The sequence below is a fragment of the Aptenodytes patagonicus genome, chromosome 10 (assembly GCF_965638725.1).
Source record: "Aptenodytes patagonicus chromosome 10, bAptPat1.pri.cur, whole genome shotgun sequence".
NCBI lineage: Eukaryota > Metazoa > Chordata > Aves > Sphenisciformes > Spheniscidae > Aptenodytes > Aptenodytes patagonicus.
In genome coordinates this window covers 16099793-16117818 of record NC_134958.1, presented here as the reverse complement: position 1 = coordinate 16117818, position 18026 = coordinate 16099793, and the positions used below count along the sequence as shown (strand labels likewise).

At 39.1% G+C, this 18026-nt stretch overlaps 1 long non-coding RNA gene across 5 annotated transcripts in view; it reads left to right on the top strand.

The window, feature by feature from the left end:
• Positions 1-18026, top strand: part of LOC143165037 (uncharacterized) — a 70129-nt gene that overhangs the window by 19611 nt on the left and 32492 nt on the right. For 4 of the 5 annotated variants that reach the window (XR_012996193.1, XR_012996192.1, XR_012996191.1 and 1 more), the window contains 3 exons: positions 6622-6733; positions 10904-11053; positions 12618-12747. This is a non-coding gene — a long non-coding RNA (uncharacterized LOC143165037). Of the gene's footprint in view, positions 1-2005; positions 2118-6621; positions 6734-10903; positions 11054-12617; positions 12748-18026 lie in introns of those variants that run through there. The other variant, XR_012996190.1, reaches the window with a different exon arrangement.

The window sequence follows — 18026 nt, the reverse complement described above, 5'->3', positions numbered from 1 at the left end:
TCCCTGTCTATTGATAAGCAGTGTTTTCTTTTTCATCTTTCCCAGCTGAGGTAATACATACTGCTATCTCATATTCTGGGACACAGAGCAGGATGTCAGCAGCATTGCAAGATAGAATTATAACAGGCACTCTGTACTTCTTGGAATAACTCCTGATCAGTGTGTAAGCGTCCAGTTGGCTAACTGTATCTCCCATTCTATAATTAACAAAATGCATGATTCTCCTGTTGGCAGAGAGAAGATTCAAAGCATACCAACTTCTACCAAGCTCTCACTGGGGAAATTTGGGCAGAAAGGATCCATTTCAGTGCCTCGCATAAAGGGATTTGATCCCAGCAGATTGTTTCAGTAGGTACTGCAGCAGAGTCATTTGCTTCCCCAGTTCTGGCTGGCCAGGACTAGAAGCAAAAGAGAAACAACAGGTTTTGTTCCAGGTGAAAAGAATGAATATGTAAGAAGTTAAGAGCACCTGTGCTGGGTCAAACCAAAAGCCCATCTAGCTCAGTATCCTATTTTGAACAGTGATCAAGGGTGGGTGCCTTGCAAGAGGGAAATTCTTTTCAACTTTTTGTTGCAAAAATTATTTCCTCCACACCTCTTCTTCAGAGAATCACAGTAGGCAGGATAACCGCATAAAAGCTAGTAATTCATGTTTTATGCAAGATAAAAGGGATCCAGATCTTGCTGATATAAACAAACAGCGTTGTTGGCTTCAGTGCCAGTTATCTCTGCTGAGGATATTACCTAAAAATTTTACACAGAAAGAATAGTCTAAATTTAGACATTACTCCAGTAACCATATCAGACTTCATAATCTGTCTACTTTTGATGTCTTCTAGCAGATCATAGCACTGCTCTGTTTCTAGTCTGACACTTTGTTTTGATTTTAATAACCTAATATGAATTAAAATAGCAGGTGCATAGCAACACTTTTTTAGAATGAGGAGTTTTTGATGCTAATAAGCATGTTTAGCCAAGACTTCGCAGAGCCATGGCTTTTATCTCAGTCTGTGCAATACATATATGATAAAAAACAATTAACCCCTTAGCTTCTGGCTAAAGGATTGTGAAAAGCATGTATAAAATACCAACACAAAAATTATAAGTCAGTGAAGTTATGGGAGATCATTAGGAAAAGAGAAAAGATTCAGTGTGGTCACTTGAATAATATCACTGTACTCTATTTTTAATAATAATGCTATCAACATTAGAAAAGCTGGACATGGTCTGATAATATACTGATGCATCTAAAAGGAACCTAACACTTCAGAAAAGGATTCCTGCCCAACATAAAAATGAAAGAAAAATGCGGGCATGGACACAAGCAAACTGCAGTTGGCATCTAGTGGAAAACTGAGGGCTCATTGAATGAAAGGGTTAATGAAGGGATTACAAGAATGAACTCCAGGCAGCCAGTGGATTCAATTCCCCTAGATTGTTGGGACAATGCAAAAGCTGCATATCTTTGTCTCCTGTAATTGCTTTGTTCATTACCCTCCTAAATCCCCCAAACAAACCACAAACAAGCCAAGCCCTCCTGTCATACAGATATAGTCTTCGTATTACAAAGGTTCCACTTGTAAAAAACACTCCTGTCTGTTTCTGTGCTTTTTAACATTTTATCCTCTTATCAGGTTGAAGGTCGACTGAACTCACAAAGAAAATATTGCAACTTGTTTCGCTAACAAACTAGTACTTTACCGGAGACACATACTGTATCAGACTGTGATAGTGCAGGCTTCATATTTAACCTGAGTCCAATTTAGAATTCTGAAAAGACAGCTCAGTTGGATTCGACGATCTTAAGGGTCTTTTCCAACCTAAATGATTCTATGATTCTGTTATGCGTTTCTGCTACAGCAGGTTCAATGTATCGTTTAGTTTCCCTTCCAGCTTCTGGGGCAAACCCCATACACTCCAAATTTCTCTCACGTTATCAAATAGCACAAATCTTTTTGCATTCCTCTCCAGAAGTTCAGCGGTGCTTTTGCTTCCTCCAGGCCTGCTGTGTAACTTTTTCCCCTACTCCAAAGCCAGTCATTCACCAGTCTCCATCCTCATCAAGCTGCAGCTTCAGCTGAGGGAAAGACAATAGGCTGGGTATCATCTGAAGCCTGGTAAGCTGCCTCTCACCCCACCTTTTCCTCATTCTGCTCTTTTTTTGTATGGTGCCTGAAACGCTGCCACCCACCAGTACCAGCTACCAGCCATTTCAGAGATTAGTAGTCAAGTTCCTGATTTGTCTTCAGTTTGTTCCCTTCTGCAGCCCTAAGGATCCTCCCACAGAACCATTACAGTTAGACAAGCAAAGCAGACTGATGATCAGGACATGAAGGGGAGCACAAGGAAAAAACTTTATGTGGGTCTTAGTCAGTGGGACCTCTTTCTGGAGAGTGAGTCCAGCATGGGAAGTTGTGCTGTATAGATTGGGTCCAGCAGTACAGACATCTTGCGTATAGTGGCAAGACTGCTAATGGCAAGTTGTCAAGACTACTGCCTCAGAAGTGTCCCAGGGCCTCTATGATGGGAGAAATTTTCCAGAGATTAGTCAGATGTCAATTTTCATACCTCTCAGAAAACCAGCTCAATAAAGGAAGGAATGATTTAATGTCTAGGAATGGAGCAGGAAAGAGTGTAAATTATACTTGATAAAGTATAATTCTACCACAGAAAGAATATATAGAAGTATTTTTGTTATTATCTTAAATTAACCAACACATAATATAAATTCCCTGCATCACTGAAGTTTCCAGTCTCTCCATGGCTTCAGTACTTGAACAACATTTCATGTCTCTCATTCTGAATCATCAGACTCTGCACCTTCTGATAGGAAACACCAGCAAAATGGCAGAGCTTAAAGAGCTATCCAACCCACATGACAGAATGAGAGGGATTTCTAGAAGCTGCTTATTAAATTCTATTTTTTAAAAATATTGTTGGTCTTGGATATGACTTAGTGTTAGAGGTATAATTGCATTCATTCTCAGCAAAGAAACAGAATCACTTATACTTCCCCCAGAGTTTTCTTCTTTGGCAGTAAGATGTCTTGATTTAGTTTCAGTTTGGACGAAGCTGTTAATAGGCTGCATTCTGCAGAAGTGTCTATTGATCTAGTAAGTTCAAATGCACTGCATGAATATTTTACATGGGTAAACCTATGTATTTGAAGTCAGTGAGCTTAAACTGTGCAGCATAATTAGAGGAATGAGCCTCAGGTTGCTTTGTCAAAACATTCTTTAATTGCTGGATTTTAGGATTATTGGATTAGAAGATTAGATGGGATGCCTGGAAGTCTTAATTTGGAGCATCTAGTAACGTAAGGCTTCTCATGAATCAGAGTTACAATGTATCTATAAGCCTCACAGTTTGTGTAAGTTGCTGTAGTAATTGTTCAAAGATATTTTCATGCTAGGACAATAGGATACTAACTATGTTTTCTTTGACCTCTCTTCTGTTCTAATACATTTTTTAATTTTAAGGAACTTACTAACTTTTCTCCATGAGACTCAATTGCCAACTTTCATGTAGCCATGGGTGCTACAGTCACTCTGAGCATGGTCTGTGAATCACTAAGCTTTCTTGCCCATATGCTACTAAAGGAATCCTGATACCGACCGACCAGACGTTGCATGGCATTCACCTTGCAGTGTATGTTTATTACTTAATTACATTATGAGCAGTAAGCACAGCTACATTTTTTATGGCATTCTTATATTTACAAGACACTCTGTTGTCAAAGCATTCTGCTTTGGTTAAACAGTGTCTCTGAGTCCCAAAGAATATGGTGGACTACAGGCTCTCCTCTTTTTTTTTCTCAGTGCAATAGCAGATTCACTAGCAAGTGCAGAGCCTTCACACATGGCACACAGAAAGTTGTTCTGTCATTCTAGCTTATCTCACTTCCAGGGGAGACTTAGTACTTCACTCCTAAAAGTTTCTGTGCTAAAGATTTCTCCAGCTGCTTGTGCCTGCTTGGTCCAACATGTTGCATACCGCACATGTAGCTATGAAAACCACAAGAGAGACTGTCTATATGCTGTGTATATGCGTGTGTACGAGCAGAGAAGTAACGGCACAATGATAAATGGATTACCAAATAGGGAGGGAAACTTTGGGCCATGGTTCAAATCCCTCTCAAGAAAAATACTATGAAGTTAGTCATGTCAATATTGAGCAGAAATGTCTGGTAAAGTTCTGAACCTATAGGTTTAGAGCTCAGGTGTTTCAAATGGGACAGTTAATGCAATAGGACTATGTTGCTCTTTCCTGAGATGGTTTCGTAAGTATTAGGAAGATGACTGTTAATTAGTATATTAAAGAGTTTCAAAAGTTATTACTAATACTCTGTCATCAAGTTTTGTGAAGCAAACAGAAGAGGAATTCTGTTCACAAGCAATATGGAGATCGCTGTGCTAGCCATATTCCCAAGCCGTTGACAGAATAGTTGTCAGCACTTCAAAGCACCATATTCCCATATCACTTAGTATTTGCACTGCTAAAATGACAGCATCCAAAATAAAAGCCAAAACACTGAAGTGTCCCAGTATGATGAAGATCATGACTGTCTGAACAGAAGGATCAATATGGAAAGGTGTAAATCATATTCTTATTTTCTGGTGTAAAAAAAAAAAAACACTTTGGTACAATTTTGGCATCTTTTAAAATCAACTGATATTTTTGTCACTGATTTCCACAAGGCCAGAACGGTGCTTTTTGGGTCTGACAGTCTCATCAGGATTTAACATACCTGAATTAGCAGAATTATATGTAGTGATAGCTTTCATATTTTCAAATTGAAACTGTAGGAATAAAAAAGATAACAGTTTATCACTTCTTTAGTGACACAGCTCTATCAGAAAGAAATGTTTTCACTAAATTCCCACTATTGCAAAAATTTCTGTCTGAGGCAGCGCAGAACTCTCCAACTTCCTTTAAAATAGTGATCTGTGTTTCTGTTTAACCCAGGGACTGATACAAAATGGTTATACTGTTGGGTAGCATAAAATAAGGAAATAAATAGCTTAGATGTTCAGTGGGATACATTTTTTTCTCTATTGTGGGTGCCTGCTCATTACTGTTGAACTGAAAAGAAAGTACCTGCAAAAGCCCCTTGCATGCCTAGACTGAAAAGGCAGTCTGACTAAGTCTTGTCTAAGAGTCAGAAGCAGGGGTGTCTCTGTCACTGACAAGAAAGGGAGCTCTAATGTAGGGCAGGCCTTTTGCCAGCATGGCCTCTCATCCTGCTAGCAGGGATTGCCATCTTTAGGTTCTATTTTCCCGCATTTTACACCAGTGTAACCATACTGTCTTCAAAGAATATTCCCCACATGCACCAATTTAAGTCTGATCAGAGTACCGCCTTTCTTTAACTACATATCCTCCTGAAGCACTTATTTCTGTGAGACATTGCAGCAAAACTCGTATACAAAAAGCTAGAACACATAGCCTGTAAATAGGGACAGAAGTGGATATAAATCACTTCCCACCCCCACGCCCACCCCGTGCCCTTAAGTATTACGATAAACTGGAGGCCTTGAAATCAGGAGAAATCTCTGGCCTGTTCTGAATTGCTCTCACAGGTAATATTATCCCCAAAGAGCATGATACCAACCACACATGATTTGGGGGTCAGTAGAACCACTGCTAACTTTATGTCAATCAATCCTCTTTGTGTGCCACTGGCTCTAAAAAGCTAGTTGGCTTTTTTGGCTTCTTTGCCTCTTAAAAGATGTACAAGATATAGTTCTAAAGGTTTTTCTGTTCTCAGAGATTTACAGAAAGAGAGAAAAGTGTAGAAGGTTATAGTAAGTGTGTGAATCCTGCCATTTAGATTCTAGAAAGATTTTTGTAATCAAAAATATCCTTGCCAGAAACAGTTTCAGGTTTCTTTGGTATTTAGAAATCCTTTGCTAAACAAAGTAAAAATGAATGATAAACAAAACCAGGTTTCCTTTGAGCCTGATGTTCTTGCAGCTGCACTCCACTTTTAAGAGTAACCCATTAGCAATTAATTTAGAATGACAATGGCAAGCAGTCCCCAGACTTTAATTAATATCTTTTTGACAAGCTCATAATCTTTCTAGTTAATAAAGTCTCCCTCAAATTAGTTTAACTCTGATTTCACTTACCGCTGTAAGCAATCGACATCAAATCTAGGGTACTTTACAGTACTTTCTCATTTAAAATGCTTTTAAAAAGAGAATTTACAGTTACATTTCACAGAGTAGAAACAGCATTCGATGAAGGTCACCCCCAATCCAGTGACAGAGCTGGAAAGAAAATCTGAGTTCCTGAATGCCCATCTATTGTTCAATTGATTAAGCAATGGCGCTGTCTCCTGTCTCAGTATCTTGCAGGGAAAAGATTAAATTCTGATTCCAAGTTACATAATTGATTCTTTTCCTTTATGCCAATATCAAGATCTTAGAAAGTTATAGTAAAATATTGTAACTATAATATAGTGAATTATTGTCTGTAAAAGTTACTTAAATAATAAGTATCAGTGTAGGACAACATAGGTGTCAACTTCTCATTTAAATTTGTGCTCTTAATCTATGTGTCTACTTTTGAAAACTTTGCCCTTAAAATTCTGTGTGAGTTTTACCCATATGTCTCAAATAGAGAACCAATCTACATGAGGACGTTATGCAGCCACATTATTGTGTCCTGTGGAATAAGAGATAATACTGTGAATTGGAAAAGATGCTGAGATAAAATCTCCTTTGACCTCTTGGTAAGTCAACAACTTTTAAATAAATGTTCTGAAATGTGCTATACATGTGCCTGTTGCATATGTCTATTATGAGGGAAAAAAAATATTCTTTACTCACCTGAACCCATTTTCTTATGTAGATGCTTTAATGAGGTAATTTTTGATATGTAAGATCACCTCAACCTTTCTTTCTACTTTGCCTACAAAATAAACTAAGAGGTGCACAAGTTACTGTCAGGCTTTGAGTCTGATAGGATTTTTCGGGATTTAGAAAACTCCAACTACTGTAAAGTCTTAAACTGATTACACCTACAAAGAAAGGAGATCTTTTCGTTTTAAAGCTAATCAATGTTTTGTATCTAACAGACAACTGTAAGCAATATCTGTCTCAACATTGGGTGACTCTACTGTAACTTACTGCCAGGGGAGATTGAAGTAGGATCATTTTTGAAGGTAATTTTTGCCAAGTGAGGATATAACAGTTTTAATTTGGTGATTCACAGGGATGGCTTGTTTTAATTTTTACTTTTCATGTAAGATGAAGAATGAGGTGAAAATGGGGTATGAAAAAACCAAGATTTGCTTATTAGTCTCCTCCATCTTAAATAAATGTAAAAGCCTAATTTAAAAATCTGTTTCATTAACAAGAACTAAGATAATCAAGAAGGCTGAGAAAGGTCAGTGATGCTATGCAACTTAATTTGGATCCCAAGACCAGAAGACATCTCACCATCTCTAGAAGTCAGGAGTAATCTGTCTGTGCACTCCAGAAGTATTTGTCTAGGACATGTAAAACTGAAAATAACATGTCCCAAACACCCTCTAGAACAGTTCTAGTAGCAACAGGCATCAGCTTGTACCATGACCTTAGAATTCTAACTTTGCACAAAGGAGTTATTTTAGGTTGCATCTTTGTTCTTTGTTTTTTCCTCTTCTTAAGTCAACACTGGGCAAAAAAAAGGCATGAGACAGATATTAGCTAGTGAGGAAAAGTGCAAAAAATGTTTTCAATCAGTAGGATATTCCTCAACTGAATTTATACAATTTTTCCTTAAGTGCTTGCTGCCTATGTCAGTATCAGCATGCTGAACTAGGGGCCTTATTGCTATGACAATTCCTATGTTTCTGTGGCAACGATAATTCCATTCCAGAAGCCACAAATTAAAAATGGTTTCTTACGATGAAGCACCAAACGAAACACAACATGATCTTCCTCCTTTCTCATGCGTATTAACTGTAAAAAGTTTCTTTGTCCGGAATGTGGCTCTGATTACATTTCTCTATCCAAAAATAAACATGGTGCAAAAGAAGAGGATATAGGGAGGAGGGAAAGCCTGTCAATGGGCCACCCTCAGGAAAACCTCACAAGATCTACTGTCTGTCCGTGCAAGCCATGGAAGAGCTAAGGAAGTGATCCCAGCTTGGTGGTCTTATTTTTAATTAAAACAAATGAGGCTCTTTCAGCTGCTGCAGATAAATATTTGATGAAAAGAGACAGGGACAGATGTCAAAAAACTGTAGTAAATAAAGTATAAGACCAGAAGAGCAAATGTTACAACAGCATTTTATATACCAAAAAAAAAAAAATAATAACTTTACAGATTTCTGTCAAATGTCTAATTTTACTAAGATCATTCCAAAAGTGGGAAGACTAATTCTTCATATTCGTTTTGACAAAGTAGAATGAAAATACAAATGCATATAGATGAAGAAAAGTTTTTAAGTCAACTTGTTGCACATTATGTGCTTAAACAAAAGGGTTAGTTCTTGGGCCGTTGATGAGACAGAAGACTTCAAAGTCATTTGTATAGTTCCATGAGAGTTTATGTTGATTTTAGATTGACTGATAGAGTTCTGCTCCAAAATATATGTTAAGGATGCATAATGAGAAGGTGCCTAGCAAAATATAATAGCAACATCCTTATTGCAATAATTTGTCATAACATTCCTAAGTCATGTCCTTTATGAATGGTTCATTTTAAAAGGTGAATGTGGTACCGTTCAACCTTTTCCTGTAGTCACGGTTGTACTTACCAGTACACTTGGATCTAATTTCAAACTTCACCTTGCTCTCAGTGGGGATTTACACAAGATGACCTCCAAAGGTCCCTTCCCACTTCAGTTACTCTATGACTTGATAGCATTGGGTCCAGATTTAGTTTACCTTTTAGCAAATTCATTTATACCATTTTATGAAAAAACTGATCTAATGGAATTAACTTAAAAATAGGCCATAAAAGAAAGCCAAGTCATGAAATAGAGGAAAAATCTCAGTAGTTGGCTCTTTCAAGATTAATGTCTTCATTGTTAGCATTATATTGGCATTGCCTGCTAGTTTAAGGTCTGATCTTGTCATTCCTGGGTAAAATGGATATTTCCATTGAGTCCAATGTGAATTACACATCCCAGTGTGACAGAACTGATTTTATAAGTAGGCCTTACAAAACTGTAGAGTGAGTCAGAAGCACAGGAGTTTCAATGGAAATATTTAATGTGACACCAGCATTTAAAAATAGCATGGTGATTCAGGTCACCAGAAGCTGGATAAATTGGTATAATCCAAATTCTGAAAATAAGAATACTAGAGTTATGAATGAATGGAATATATACCTGAAATATATACCTGACTCTGAAGACGGTTAAGAAGAAAAAGTAAAAAGTTGATTGACTGCAGTGCGTAAGGGTCTACGTGGGGATACTATAGAGCTATAGAGTCCAACAATAGACACAGGTGAAAGCAGAGCAACATCCGGTGACACAAAACAAAAGTTAAACAAGTTCAGATGAGAGATGAGGAACAAATTTTAAACACTGAGGGAAAGTAACCTTAGATTGCAGTGAACTTTCCATAATTAGAGGTAATTAAATCAACCTAGAATTCTAATGACTATGTATTGGTTAAACTGAGAGGTATGGACCTCTATAAAAACTACAGGAGGTACTTCGTAGCTTGCAGAAGGTCAAAGTAAGTGATCATAATTGTCTCTTCTGGCCACAGCACCTGCGAATTTGTAGTGTTCAGCATAACATTGTACCCCAAGCCTCTTGAGGTTTTCTGAAGCTGACAAAAAACTCCTAATCCATGGGTCATGCAAAATACCTGCCCTTTCTGTTGTTGCAAATTTCAGACAGAAACAAAGAGTGATAGTCTCAAGTGCAAAACAATCAGACAGGTAAATTTTATTTTGAGGATCAAACATAAAGAACTCAATAGCAACCTTGCTTGGCACAAATTAAATTTACTTGTGATCTGACGGAACCAGTCTGAACCCAACAAGCTCCCAGAGATAACAGTTTGTCAATTTCCCATTTCAAAGGCAGCGTGATAATTGAAAGCTTCCAGATATATCACATGGAAATCAAAGTTGCAGCAAACAGCAAACTTTCTGATAAAGGCCTAAGCCTAATTCCATTGAAGTCAATGACAAACCCCAGCAGCTTTCAATAGAAGTTGAGTGAGGCTGAAGGTGAAAAACAACTCTGGGAACAGTTATAATCAACTCAATCCCCAGTTAGGACAGAAGAAATGTGAGAGGATTCTTTATGAGTGGTGCCTGGGTTGAGAATTCACAAAGAGTGAGTTGCAAGGATCTCTGACACAGAGCACTTTAAGGGACCATTGCAGAAGCTGATAGCATTTGGCAAGGTCAGCATGTCCCCAGTTAGCATGGCATTACCATGCCCAGCTGAGAACTGACATGGAACCTGACAGCAGTTACCCTCTTTATTTAGCCTCAAGCTATCTACGGGCTGTCAACGCGAGCTGCAGCCAAACTGTTGTACTGGAGTGTAAAACACAAGGTGTGGCTGATGAAGCAATAAATAAAATGAGTAGGCAGAGGGGGGCAACAACTTTGCCTCTGTTTTCAAAACAAGTGTAAGGACTACAAAATGTACAATGTCAAATCTACATCATGTCCAGTGCAAGACATGAGAGAGGCAGGGAATTGATATATATGTTGCCTCTGTCTGTCTCTGAAGCTGGTTGCAGCTAGAATATGAATCAGACTCAGATCAACAAAGAGTGACTACACTGGATTCACATGCACCAGTTGCAGATAAACACTCAAAATACCTGTACACCGGTTCTATGCTACTGGAGCTAGTATTGTCATTTACACAGGCAGTATTGTCATTTACACAGGCAGAAATTGAGCAACTTTTCTAAGGAACTTCCCTTCTATTTTTCAGAGTGCAAAGGAACCAGATGGGACACATGTTTGGTGTTCCTATCATCAGTGATGTGTTTTATAAAGATCCACTTCTGTAAAGACTTCTGTGCTAGGTGAAATACAAGCAAAGAGGAAAAAACAAATTTTCTCCAATTCCTTGTTAAAAAAGGTAAGGAGAAGGCCCCAGAATAATAATCACTCCTTCCTCTCCTTTACAGATGAGGTTAAGGCAGACACAAATGAAAGGACTCACCAAGGTTATACCACACAGTCAGGATTTAAACTCAGAACTTCTGAATCCAACCCCAGTGCCTGAACCACACATTCATTCTCTTCTCTGTATTCCCCCGCCAATCTTAGGCCATGTGGCCACTATTGGTGAAATGAAAAACAGGTGCAGATCCATGAACAGATGGGAGACCAGCCCTGACTGATCTCTCAAGGATAATACAGGGTTGTTTTCCGGCAAAGAGGATTCCAAAGAACCACAGAGGCAGCACCCCTGCCCTAAAACTGAAGCTGCTCTGCCTCACGCTAAATGTTATCTCCACCAGCCCAGCAAGTGGGAGTTTTGAGGTATGGTCTGTTGTCTGTCAGCAAAGGACACTGCCTTACTGACCTCTCAGACTTGCAATATTGACATCTCTGTTTTTCAGGCATGCCTATAAAGGTCGTAGAGGACTAATTGCAATTCCATTCTTTGCAGTAACTGCAGCCAATGTTTCTAAGTTGCTGAAACATGAAATTTCTTCCCTTAAGTAGACAACTTTGGAATTTCTAACCCTCGAAAAATGCCATTAGTCATATGCAGAATCTTTCTCTGGGAAAATCACTAGTGGTATGGGACAAATCAGATGAATAATATATTTGTTCTGGATCTGTAAGGACAGATCTACTTTTGATTTCCAGTTCACGGGGAGCTGATGGCTTACTTCACAATACGTGGTTAAACAAAGAACTTGGACTACTTTCTCAGTGGGAGAGTGATAGTAGATAACTAACAGGGCAATTGCCTGGACCTAAGCACAGGACGGAGTGCTGGGATGCAAAGTACTTCCCTGCCTTGTGTGACCCGCAGTTATAGTCTCTGCATGGTACAAGACATTTTCCCTGTGTGTGTCACCTGACACATCAGCCAAAAGTATTAGAGAAGGCATGGCAATCCTCAGTTTCCACAGAGCATGTATCAAACCCAAGAGGACAGCACATGCAAGAGGACAAGGGTATGTTTCATCTTAGATACTACTGGTTCCAGCCTTCTCATAGGTTTCTTTTGCTTCTTCCAAAAACACTCTTTTAGTGCTGTGTCTGAGAGAGATTAGTTGTCCTTGCTAAAGCTGCTTTTACAGCAAAAATGCATGTCCACTTCTGCCAAGAAACTCAAATAAGGCCTGACTGTTTCCGTAGACTCTATTTAAATTGGGTGCACAAAACCTGATTTGGAACAGTAGGCCAAAACCACACTGCTAACATACATGTATTCTGCTCGTGCTAAACTGTAAATCAAATTGGTTGGGAAAATCTATCTTATCCCAGTTTTAGTCAGGTTTTGAAGGAAAACATTCTCCACAGATGACACTAATAGAATTTAACAGCAAAGACCACCCAGGACACTGGGAATGTCAAACTGCTTGGTCTGAGGTTCTCCGATTTGTTCTTCTCAGCTTCATGCGTGTTCTTTGAGAGACAAAAAAGAGCATTTCCTTCATTTTGAACTTGAATTTATCTTCCAGCTGAACATTCACGAAAGCAGCTGGCCCCGGAGGTGGAATGTTCCAAAACCCGATTTGGAGCCAAGTACGTACGCTATGGAGTCAGTTGTGACACCACTTTATAGAGAACAGACAATGAGTTTTGGATCTCGTAAGTACCTTTCCTCCCTGCAAATAAGTTCCCTTCCCCCATTCTTTTGGAAACATCTCAGTCTGTATTGGAAACAGAGGATGTAATTTATTTTTATCGCCTTCCCTGTCAAACTGGCCAACTGCCACAGGGTTCTGCTTTCAGATGTAGGAAGAGGCAGGAGAATCACAATGAAGAACCATTAGTTTCAGTGGCTCCTCCTCTGTTTCGTTATCTTATTTTGAGGCTACCTACTGTGCTATCTTATCACTCTTTCTAATCCTGCAGAACTTCTCTGCAACTTGACCCCTCAGCAGAAAGAGCTGACCTGCTTAGACGTCCCTGCTTCTCTACTCCTGCTCCCTTCCTCACAGAGCAAGTTGCTCCTTCCTTTGTTACTTTAGGACTCCTTTTTCACTGCCTATCTTACCCCCTCACTCCTTTTCCTAGCTCATTACGCTGCATTACATTTCCTAGCTGAATGTACATTCAGCTGTGTGGCCTCCTTGGGGTATGCTTAATTTCTCACTGTCCAGCCAGCCCTTTGATGTCTGCTGAAGAAGGATACATCTTCTTTTCCATCTCTTCACATGTGCCTATTAATTACTCTCTTCAGAGAGACTGTTTACTGACTATCACTCTGTTTACAGTTGAATACAGCTAAACATTTGGTCTTCACAGTTCCCCTTCTTCTACACCACCCACCCAGTTTCTTCCCAATTGTTGCAAAATGGATGTCTCCAAATCACTTTATAAAGTCACGGATGCAACGTACTTACATTTCCACACGCAGCCTCCTGCTCTCAAGCACTGTTTTTGCTTCACTTACAGAGAAGTAAAGACAGACCTTATATTGGCATTTTTGTCTCCAGTTCTCTAATAAAAAAAAAAGCAGTGAGGCTTAACAATTTGACCTTTCTGTTGCGCATATTTCTACCCTGGGTATTGTAGAAAACCCAGAAAGATTTGTAAGCATCAGACTTCTAACCTGTGAAGAAATAATACGAACTCAGTGTGAAGTATAGGAGTATGCCCACTGGAATGAGAGGGCTATCCTGCGCATAAACTGTGCATATGTCTTCATGGGATCAAGGGCCCTTGGGCAGAAGGAATTTTAGTAGGCTAGCGGGGAATAAAAATTACTCTAGCAAATGTGTAGAAGAGAAGAATTATATGGTTATAATGCAGCAATTCAGATCTAAGATGAAAATTCCTTCAGATGTCCTTCTCATTCCATATGGAGTTTAAAATATTACAAAATAATATGAAATAGATTTAAAACAAATGTGGGCTAAATTATGTTTTTTCCAATGAACAGATTATTGTCAATCTTTTGCCTTAAAACAGTATTTGGGAAAAGGAAGGAAGCAGATACCTCAAAGAGTTTAGGAATTGATTTATGATAAGGTGTATGAAGCTCACTGAGTGCAAGCATGAGCAGGAAAGAGTGAGAGGAAGGCTGTCAGTAAGAGGGTCATGCACTTGCACAGTTTAACAGTGGAACAACCTGAATACCCCAAACGATTTCATTTGTGTTTTGGCATGGCGTCCTTGTCTGTACAGTTAGAGATGGTTACTTTTCCCATGGGTAAGGTTGCCTGCTACTTTCCAGTTTCAGCTCCTGTTTTTAGTGCCTATTACTTTACAGATTTTAACCATGGGAACAAGCTTTCCATCCTGAGAATTTAGGCTGCAATATTTTAAGATTTTCAGCAAAAATAATCCAGCCTTTCCAATAATTTGATTAAGAAGAACTACTGGTTTGTGCATATTCCTTTTTTTGTTACGGAGGAATTTTACTGCCCATAAATTTACTGCTCACGAATTAGAATGATAGCAGAGTCTGATATGTGTTTGTAGGTCCTTCTATCAGGAACTTTCCTTTTCACTGAAAATTGCCTAAAAAAGCAACTGGTTTAGTAAGCCTATGTTCAGTGTAGGCTTATTAGATTTGGGTTGAATGAGACTTCCCATGTAATTACTCCTTCCAGCCCTCAAGGTGAGTGTAATGCTGCATGCCGGAACTGAAAAGAAGGACTTGCTCTCTGTTCTCCTGTCCCTGCTGCTCTCTTCCGCATGCTGAGGAGGGTCAGCTGCTGCTTTACCTAAACGAGGCAGCAACACTGGGCCTGGAAGGAACAGAAGCCAGCATGCGTCTGGCTGGAAGGGAAGAGAAGGACCGGACCTAGAGCTGTAAGCCTGAAGGATGAAAGCTCAAGGATGAGCAAGGAGCCAGGGAAGAAGTGGCACAGGTACAGGAGGCAGAAGTGTCTCTGACACTTACCTGTGGATGCTGGAAGGACCTAGCATTGTTGAATCTCACCATTGCTCTTCACGCTGGAGCAGTGAACCTGCACCACACTAATCATTCCATTAGTTAATTAGCAGAGGCACGTACCTGGAAAGTAAAAGTTTTAAGCTTGCTTATGACTGATACAATTCGGAGACCGTATCTCATGCAACAGAAACTGGGGGTGGGGTGGGGAGGGACAGGGCAGGGCAGGGACAAGGGAGGAAGGAGGTCCAGGAAGACCTGTGGAAGCTCAGTTTACATAGCCCTGTAGTTGAAAAGTCAACAGTTACAGAAACAGTAGAAGTAACCAGTGTGTGGTTGTTTTTCATCAGTTATCCTGGATATGCAAAATAGCCACACCAGAAAAATAGACAGCGAAGCTTAACAGACACGTGTCATTTGTGGTTTCATTCACACTCTTTCCCCTGATACTCCTGTAAATGCAGAATCTGTTTTTATATCCAAAAAACTTTATAACGAGAGCTTTATTGACACATTTGTTATACTTCTGTATAACAGGATAATGATGACCAGCTGGCTACAGATAATGACAGGCACTAATTTATATTGGGTGACTACCTTCATATTCTGTAGGCTGTCGCTTTTTTTTTTAATTTTTAACATTCTTGCCCTCTTGTTGTGCTTGCATTTTATGATGCTCATATTTACTATTCTTGCATGCTAGGAAAGGAATGAGCATTTTAAAAGCTTTAATTACACTTTCAGTTGCTAATTAGTCATGTAAACAAATTAAATGGACATTTAATTAAATGTTACCCTTTTAAAAGGGTAAACTGGAAGCAGAGCCCATCGACTTAAAACGGATATTGCGTGCATTTATCTTAATTAGTCAGGTAGTGTTAGGGATTAGTGTACTTTAGCTGTTATATTCATAATCAGATAAATTAGCATTTATGTCTTTGTAGCGTACGGAAGATCAGTTAAGATGTGAGCTCTCTTCTGCTAGGTACTGTACAAATAGAACTTGAAGTGTATCTGCAAGACTTACTTCCTTTCTTTATCACCTTTAAAAGAAAATATTGTGATACCCTCTTCAGCTTTTAGAGGTGTGAACTGACCATTCTGATGACAATTCAAAACATGATCCAAAAATTTCCCCTACCTCATCATTCTATATTTATATATAGGAGATTTCTCTCCTATAGAGCAAGTTTTCAGTATTTTGAGATGGGGACTTTTCTTTCTAGCACATCGAGGTTCTAGACTGAGTGAATGAAGCTGATGCAGTAAATATCAAGCCCACAAATGCCCCAAAGAACTCATCTGATTTTGAAAGCAGTTTTTTCAGTGGTCAGAGAAAATCATTTGGGAGTAGTCTGGAGCACCTAATCTGGTTGTGCAGCAAACAATTGGCTATTTGGTGTCTTTCCAACAAACACACACAAACTAGGGCTAGTGATTAATTCTGCTTCTGTGATAAGCTAATGCTTCTGATACTGTCCGTCTCCGCTCATTTATGGGTGCTGGGGAGTAAAACGCGGAGCGATACTCTGCTCCTCAGACACCTCATTCTACAGAAGAGTTTATAACCTCGTGTTTGGAGAACTTATTTTTACAATGATTGCTACAGACTTATTCATGTTCATCAAATTTCTTCAGTTGTATTTGAATGCAAAAGACTAGCCTCCTACAATTCCACCACAAGTATTTCTTTTTCCTTTTTGCATCCTGGATAGAGAGGATGTGCATTTAATGCAACATTGTGCATCAGAACTTCCATGAGCATAAGGAACCACTTAATTTACTTGTATATAAATAAGTAATCGAGCAAACTAGTAAATCAGTCTGTTCTGGCATTTCCAAGAGTCTTCCTTAGCCATTAAAATACAGTGAAGGGGGATGGAAAAAGCCTCAGCTCAAAAATAAGAAAGTAGGGCCAAAAATTCACGTTACCAAGACACTGTTGTGTTCATTTTGTACAAGAGTTTAATGTCATGTCCATTTACTTTGAATAATTTCCTCCTGGATTTATTTTTTTAAAGAGCTGAATTGTTGAGTTTTCCAAAACAAATATAACGTAGTATGTTATTCAGAGCTTTGATGGAAAGAGATGGCTCCAGCTGTAGGATCTGCATAGGTTTCTCATGCTTTTCTGAAGCCCAGGACTAGCAGGGGTCTACTTCTAACATAGACTGAATTTTGAGTTATATTGTAAATTATTTTCTCACCTGTTCAATCACATTTGGCAACAGTTACTGTTCTGACTGATGTAGTTTGTATTTAATTCCTTTTGTCTCTATACATTTAGGTGATACTGTTAAAAATACAGTGGATCTCTCCTGAAAATGAAACAGCCTTGGTATTTTTCTCTAGTTTACCTGAAATAACCAGAATTCCAAATACTTAGCTCAGCCACTGGCTTTCTAACAGATCTGCCCTCCACGATCAGTTATGAACATTTTGAGAGAGATTTTTATCTCACTTGGTATTTAGTATAATTTTTTTTTAAAGACTTTTTTTAATCAGTTTTTATTTAACAATGTTGTTAATTGCATCAAAACATTTGAAGTGTCAGGATTAGGAGAGAATTGAAAGGGATACTGTTTACAACCCAGACAATTTGCTGTTTCAGAGCCTAAGGCCTGGTCTGTGCAGTTTATGACCGACACAAACAATCCCAGGTGGCTGCAACCAAACAGCTAAACTAGCTGAAGTCATACTGAACACGCACACGCAGTTGCTTGTGATATCAGTTGAACAGTATATTCGTGTCTGAACCAGGGAATAAACTTACAGTGTTTTGCAATGGCATCCAGGTTGACAGTGGGATTAACTTCAGTAAAACAAACGATGTTTAAACAGTACAAAACACCCCCTGCAAACAGCACCTGACTTGTCTGCTCTTTGACAGCAGAGACCTGAAGAGAAGAAAGAATTGTAGCAGTCTCCTATTAGCACCATTTTCCCACTTTCTGGGAAACTTTTCCCTCACTGCACTGGGCAGGTGAGCAGCAGGAAGGCAGGAGCCGGGGCCGTGCCTCTCCCC